The sequence below is a fragment of the Equus przewalskii genome, chromosome 3 (assembly GCF_037783145.1).
Source record: "Equus przewalskii isolate Varuska chromosome 3, EquPr2, whole genome shotgun sequence".
In the NCBI taxonomy this organism is placed as follows: domain Eukaryota; kingdom Metazoa; phylum Chordata; class Mammalia; order Perissodactyla; family Equidae; genus Equus; species Equus przewalskii.
Window position 1 is genome coordinate 39,688,129 of NC_091833.1, and position 6,612 is coordinate 39,694,740.

The 6,612-nt window shown below is 42.9% G+C and overlaps 1 long non-coding RNA gene across 11 annotated transcripts in view; it reads right to left on the minus strand.

Moving 5' to 3' along the window:
* The window catches only part of LOC103562972 (uncharacterized), a 28,398-nt gene that overhangs the window by 11,564 nt on the left and 10,222 nt on the right, over positions 1-6,612 (minus strand). For all 11 annotated transcript variants that reach the window (XR_011538093.1, XR_011538097.1, XR_011538095.1 and 8 more), the window contains one exon: positions 6,562-6,608. This is a non-coding gene — a long non-coding RNA (uncharacterized lncRNA). The remainder of the gene's footprint in view (positions 1-6,561; positions 6,609-6,612) is intronic.

The following is a 6,612-nucleotide window of genomic DNA, read 5'->3' on the forward strand; positions in this document are numbered from 1 at the left end:
CATTAAAGGCAAGCAGGTGCTTGACTGGAGAATGTAAAACCGTCTTTTCAAAAGAGGCTCTGGAAGTTTTTATTTAAATGTTTTCAGCAAAATAAACTGTTACTAGGAAAACATGTTGTTATAAATATAAGAAGGGTCTGCAGGCCTGAAAAGCATCTGGCTGGTTCCTCCTTCCTCCGTAATCCCACTAAGCCTAGATGCTCAGCAGGGAAGGTCAGATCTCCTTGCGCCCCCATCGCCCGTGGCTGCTGGCAGAGAACCGTCAGCTTTCCGAGCTGAAAGTAAATGCTCTTTCTTGATTAATGACCCCCGACCTTTCAAAGACTGTGTATGCAGAAACGTCTTTGACATTTGCAGGATATAACGGGCGATCTACAGACAGCACAGGATTTGTTGGAGGCAGTGCCTGGTGTAAGGAGGCGCAGTGGCATGCCTGAGAGAGGCCCGTTCCGAATGCCCTCCTCAACTGCTGAGTTGAATTATAAAGAAAAGTCATTATTTCAGGATTTATTCATTCTGAATTTGTATTATTTGATAACAATGTATTTGGAAGTTTATCTTTCCTCTATTTTAAAAAGTTTTTTACTAAGCAAATTTATAAGGTAAACAAGATAACAAGGGAATTATTTGCTAACTTTTAAGTATCAAGTGTTTCTAAGGACTTTGGATGCAACCATTTATAAGCAATGTGTTAATAATACCCATAGATCATAAAGCTTTGATGCCTTAGTTGGAAATCATTTTTAGCTATTTATTTAAGGAGAATTCTCCCTAAATAATTTTGCTAGCTTCTCTCTAGTTATCCAAAGGTAATAATTATTGATTGACTAATTCAATAATGCAGGCAAAAGAGCATTTACTGAGTCCTTACCCCTCATTCAATAGTCAACAAAGATTTGTTGTGTGCCTACTATGTGGCAGGCCCCTTTTTAGGCACTGGGGACAATATCAGAGAACAAAAGAAAGAAGAAAAAAGAGGAAAGAAAATCTCTGCCTTTGTGGAGCTTTTATTTTCTTAGGTGTTGGGATTAAAGCAATGAACATGACCTGCCTTCAGAGAGTTTACGTTCTGGCGGGAAAGATGGGCAACAGATCAGGACAGCAACTTTCTACATGCAACTGGATCGGTGTGGGATGGAATATCCGGGGTGATGGTCATTCTGAGGTCCCCTTTAGAAGGAGTGGTAAGGGCAGATCTCTTGGCGATGTGAAGATTAAGCTGAAACAGAAAGGATAGAAAGAAGCCAGGTATTTAAGAGCCAGGGGAAGGGAGGAAGAGTTTCTCAGACAGATTGAGAACCCAAAGCAGGGAAGTTTGCTGCTGGAGCGATGCAGACAGAGCTGCTGTGACTGGCGTTTCCTGTGAGCAGCCCTGGAGACAGGTGAGCTGGGTCACACATGGTCTGGACTTTATCTCAAGAGCAAAGGAAAGAGTTTTAAGAGAGGGAGTGGCAGCACTGATTTACATCTGTAAAAAGTCATTCTGTCAACGGGAGAAGGATTGCAGAGGGCCAAAGAGGGACTAGGAAGAGCAGTTTGCAGGCCACATAGGAATGGTGAGTGCTCGGACCACGGGGGCAACTCTGCAGATGGAGAGTAGGGATGGCTTTGGGATATATTTTGGAGGTTGATTTGAGATGACTTATTAAAGGGTGGGATGGGCATGAGCAGAGTAAAAGGGAAGGACCAGGTCTCAATTGTTGGAAGTGCTACTGATTGAGATGGAAAAGACTGGGGTAGAAACCAGGCTGGCCAGGGAAAGGGAAGGGTGCTGTGAACAACCACGAGCTCCCTGCTCACATGTTGCAACCGTGATGCCTATTGGACACCCGCATGAAAAGCTCAAGCAGCCTGTGGGATAAATAAGTCTGGCCTTGGAGGCGATGTCCAGGCTGAAGGCAGAATGGTGGCAGCTGTCAGCCAAGGTTTAACAAGATGGGCCAGAATGAGATCACCTGAGGGAAGACTATGGATGCTAAGGGAACAGTTAGTCGACACATTTTTATTGTGGACTCATTTTGTGCAAGGCATACGCCTAGTTTTTGTGGGCAAACAAATGTGTAAGACAAAGCCCTTATCCTCAAGAAACTTACGTTATGGACGTGAGAAAAAAAAAAAGCACATTAAGGTGAAAGAAAATGTCAAAAGAATGGACAGACAATTTATTAGTCCAAAGAGGAATTACTATGGGCCTTGAGAATAAGAGTCACTTTGTGATGATGATGGTAGTCTAAGGACCATAGATGGGAGCAGGGGCTGGACGGGGATTCAGGGAGTGTGAAACTTCAGAACTGGATGGTTTGTAAATATGTATTTTTTTTTTGAAAGAGAATTGTCAAGTAATCAAAGGAGTTTGTGAATCAAAAAAGAGAGACCAATTTGCTCTTGGTCTTAAAAAGATTGGTTAAATTATAGAAGGTACAGAGAAGGAGGAAGGCTATTTCAGGAAGTGGAAACAGTCCAAAAGAAGCATTCTGAGAGCAAAAAAATGCAAGGCAGCCTTGGAAATGGTTGGGATTTATGTAGAGCAGAGGAGAAACGGAAGCTGGGAAATAGGTGGGGACTGAAATGAGGACAATCTTCAATGAAAACTAAGGAGATTGGACTTTCTCCTACAGACTGTGGCGAATCATTGGATTCAGTTCAACTTAAAAATATTGAGCATCTGATACTTGTAAAGCAATGGGTAGTGTTCTGATTGGGGGGGTAGGGATGAAAAATCCTCCTGGAGGGTGAGAAGGGTTAAAATTTCTGCACAGCATAGCATAGTTGCAGTAATTAACATTTATTTAGTGTCCACTAAGGGCCAGCCCAGGACTAAGTGCTTAAAAGGGACTATCTAATTTAATGCTCACAATCCTACCGAGATGGACCTATCTGGGTAAAGGGAAGTTAAGTTACTTCTCCTTAGCTACACAGCTAGGGAAGGTAGAGTCCAACCCAGGCAGTGTAACTCCAGTGCCCAAGCTCTGGAACATGGGGTTGGCTGGCCCACATTATCCGGGTCACTGCTGCAGCCAGAGATGGCCATGAGCCCACGCTTCTCATGGGGTGCTGACGCCTCTGGAGACAGCTTGGAGTTTGCCAAGCGGTAGGTGAAGTGATAAAATAAATATTGCATGTACTTTTATAAACTACCAGCTTTATTTCAAGATTTGAAAAAAAATATGAAAATAGATATGGGTATATTATGATTGTAAGAATCACATGAATTTTTAATGAATGTGTTGTATAACATATGTGTAGCGCAGCAAACAGGCACAAGCATACAGCTCGACACTCTTTCACAGACCTCACACGCCCACAGAAACACCTCCGGGCGCAGAAGCCCTCCTGAGACCCCACTGCCGCTTCTCTGACGCGAGCACCAGAGGGCCACTATCCTGACTCCAACCCCAGCGATGACTTTGTCTTGTTTTAGATTTTTGTATAAATAGAATCATATAGTGTCTTCTCTTTGCAGCTGTTTTCTTTTTCCTAACATTATGTTTGTGAGACTCATCTATACCTTTGCATGTGGTAATAGTTTTGATTACTTAATTCACCTTAGGTTTTAAGTAAAACATAGTGCCACAGTGAAATTATTTGCTTTCTTTAGGGAACACCCTCCAATCTTTTGAGAATGCAATTTAGTCTCCTTTTCCCTTTGGTCACTTTGATGACAAAGTTTGAGCAATGCAGGAACAAGCACTGAGTTTGGGGTCAGAAGAAATGGATTATGCTTGCCCTCCTCTACTCATAGCTGTGTGACCTTGGGCAAGTCACCTAACTTCTCTGAGCTTCATTTCCTACCTTGATAAAATGAAGAAGTAAAGCTAAAAGCTCTCTTTGGGCTACCTCAGTATAAGTTGTCTTTGCTCTAATTCTAAGCTTAATGGGCTTAATTTAAGGAAAGTTTATAAAGGAGAAGAAATTATTTCAATATAAAATTATGTTTTTCTATTATAAGAGAAAAACATGTTTGCTGTAATAATGCAAACAATGCTAAGCTGCATAAAGGAAAATTTAATAATAATTGTTCAATCTTACCTTCCCACATATACAAAAACAATGTTAATCTGGTGTTTATGCTTCTCTGTATTTTCTATGTTGATACAACTCTAAGTTCACTTAATGAGTTTTATTCTTGTTGTTGTTGTTGAAACGGAATCATACTAAAACATTTCATTGTGTAATCTTCTTTTCATGTAAATCCTTTCAAGATTGGAACATATACTCCTGTTCATTTAACAGAATTAACGTGGACACAATGTGCCATAGCGTGTGTGCTACAGTCAATCAGCTGTTGGTCTGTGGATTGAAATTGGGGGGTTTCGAAGTGTTGCTATCACAACGAGCTGCAGTGAACATCCCTGCACGCATGTTCTTAAACCCTAACGTTCTTATCTGTGACAGACAGAAACTGTCAGATGGTTTTCTAGAAGGTTGCTTTAATTTGCATGATAGTACTTGAGTTTTGAGCAGATCTGAACGTGAGATTTCAAGCAAGTAAAGAAAGGAGATCTTAAGCAATTTCATAATTATTCCAAATATGCATAGAAAACAGAAAGTTGAAAAATAAAATATTAAGTATACTTATAAAGGCTTACGTTTGAAACTGCTGAATCTGAAATCAGATACGTGAGGAGAAGAAATATTTTTCAAAGCAAAACAAAACAGAAACATGATTTTAGCCCCCGGAATGGAATATCAAGAATTAAAAGGCAAAAAAAATTCCTCTCTAAAATCACAGAAATAGGTCATTCATGCAACTCTGTAGACAGGCAGCTGAGCTGACTGGTTATTTAAATTTGGTTCAACAGCAACCTGGAAAAACTGACAGTAACTCGTTCAAGCCCAGTGAGCCTGTTTTCCGGAGCTGCCTCTCTGAGCAGGGAGCTGCAAGCCAGCCCCTCCCAGGCCCCTGCTGCCCGCTGGCTAGGGAGCAGACCCCATCTTCGTGAGAAGGACAGACATTCAGAGCTAGGCTATTCAAAGTCGTCAGGATGACACGGAGGAAGAGTTACTTGTCCTGTCAATGTTTCATTTTGAGGCTGCTCTGAAAGGGAGGAGATTCTTTTATCCAGTAAGACCTGAACCATCAAAACCTCCACAACTCCCTCAGGAGAAAACCACATGGAAACTGTTGCCTATTGTCCAGAACAAGTCAGGGGCCACGAGGAAGCAGGGGAATGGGCGAGGGGACGGGGAGGGCAAAACGTCTACGAGAGCAGAGGCGGAGGGAGGGAGACAGAGACGAGTGACTCCTTGCTACACATCCTGACTCCTGACTCAGGGGAAAAGTAAAGAGCCTTTTGCATCACCTCTGCCCTCTGTGTGCAGGCCTGAGTGTCTATTAAACTTGCATTTCTGGTGGTGAACTGGTCCTTCCTGTCCTTCCCAGTTTTGAGGACGTAGCTAAGGGTTGCATCTGCGATGGGCATGGCACGCCTCTGCACTAACGTGCTCTTCTTTGCAGAGGGGAACAGTGTTACTTATTCATCCTCGTGGTACATGCTGTTTTCTATTCACAGGCACACTTTCTCACTAATCCCGCCACTCTGTTTCCTTGGACTCCGTGGTGACCAGCTGGTCCTGTGTGCAGGCAGCTGGTCGAGGCTGTGGAACAGCTAGTTGGCCAGCAGTGGAAACAAGCTCGTGACCTCCACCTCCTGAACTGAATGCTCCATCATCAGCTGAGCACGGGCTTGGGTACCTCAGAGCTGGGCAGTCAGCGCTCCAGCACTTACTGATTGTGAAAAATCAGGCAGGCTGCATGTCTTCACTCAAACTCAATTTTTCATCCATGAACTGGGAATAATAATTGCTCTCTCATGGTGATTTTGAGAGGATTAAATGAACTGAAATATGTAAAGCATATGCCTCAGTAACTAAATAAATGGACACTCTTTGGCACCCCCAGCAAAAAAAAAGCCAATATGACGCCCTTCCTTCAGATATAATTCTCACGTTTTCTGACCTGGGCCAGGAGGAGAAACAGCTGGCCACACTCTGAGTGTTGAGCAGCAGCAGCAGAAAAGCCTCCTTAAAATCAGTGTGTGCAAATAGGCGTGCAGGTGTTTATGGAAAACCTTGTACAAAATTTAAAGTAATCAGAGAATATCTCCCTTCTATCGCACCCCAGAGAATCCTGAGAACGTCTGTGCTTGGTAAAGCCTAAGTCTGACTCCTGGTTTGAGTCAAAGTTTCAACCTAGCTCTCCATTTCTCGTCTAGCAGTCTACACCGGATAAACTGTTCTTCCTTTTAAGTGATAGATCGCTCTATCCCATTACGTCCCTGTCAGAAACCTGGAGCATGCCCATATGCTTTCGCCGGGTGGTGGATGCTCTGGCCTTCATCTCAATTCCTCTAATCATGTTGAAGTTTCCCATCCTAGGATACATCTCACAAGACTTTCAGGGAATCTAAGAACTTTCTCTGCAGAGATAAAAATAAGGACACTGAGTCATTTCCTGTGTGGTTCTCTGAGTTCCCATATAAAGTTATCTACCGAGAACACCTTGCCTGGTCTAGCAAGTGGGCCTGCTTAATGTGGGTTAATGCTGGGGCCATTACTCACCATTAATTCTCAAGAGCTGAGATCAGGGAGGCAATCACTGAGTTCATCTGT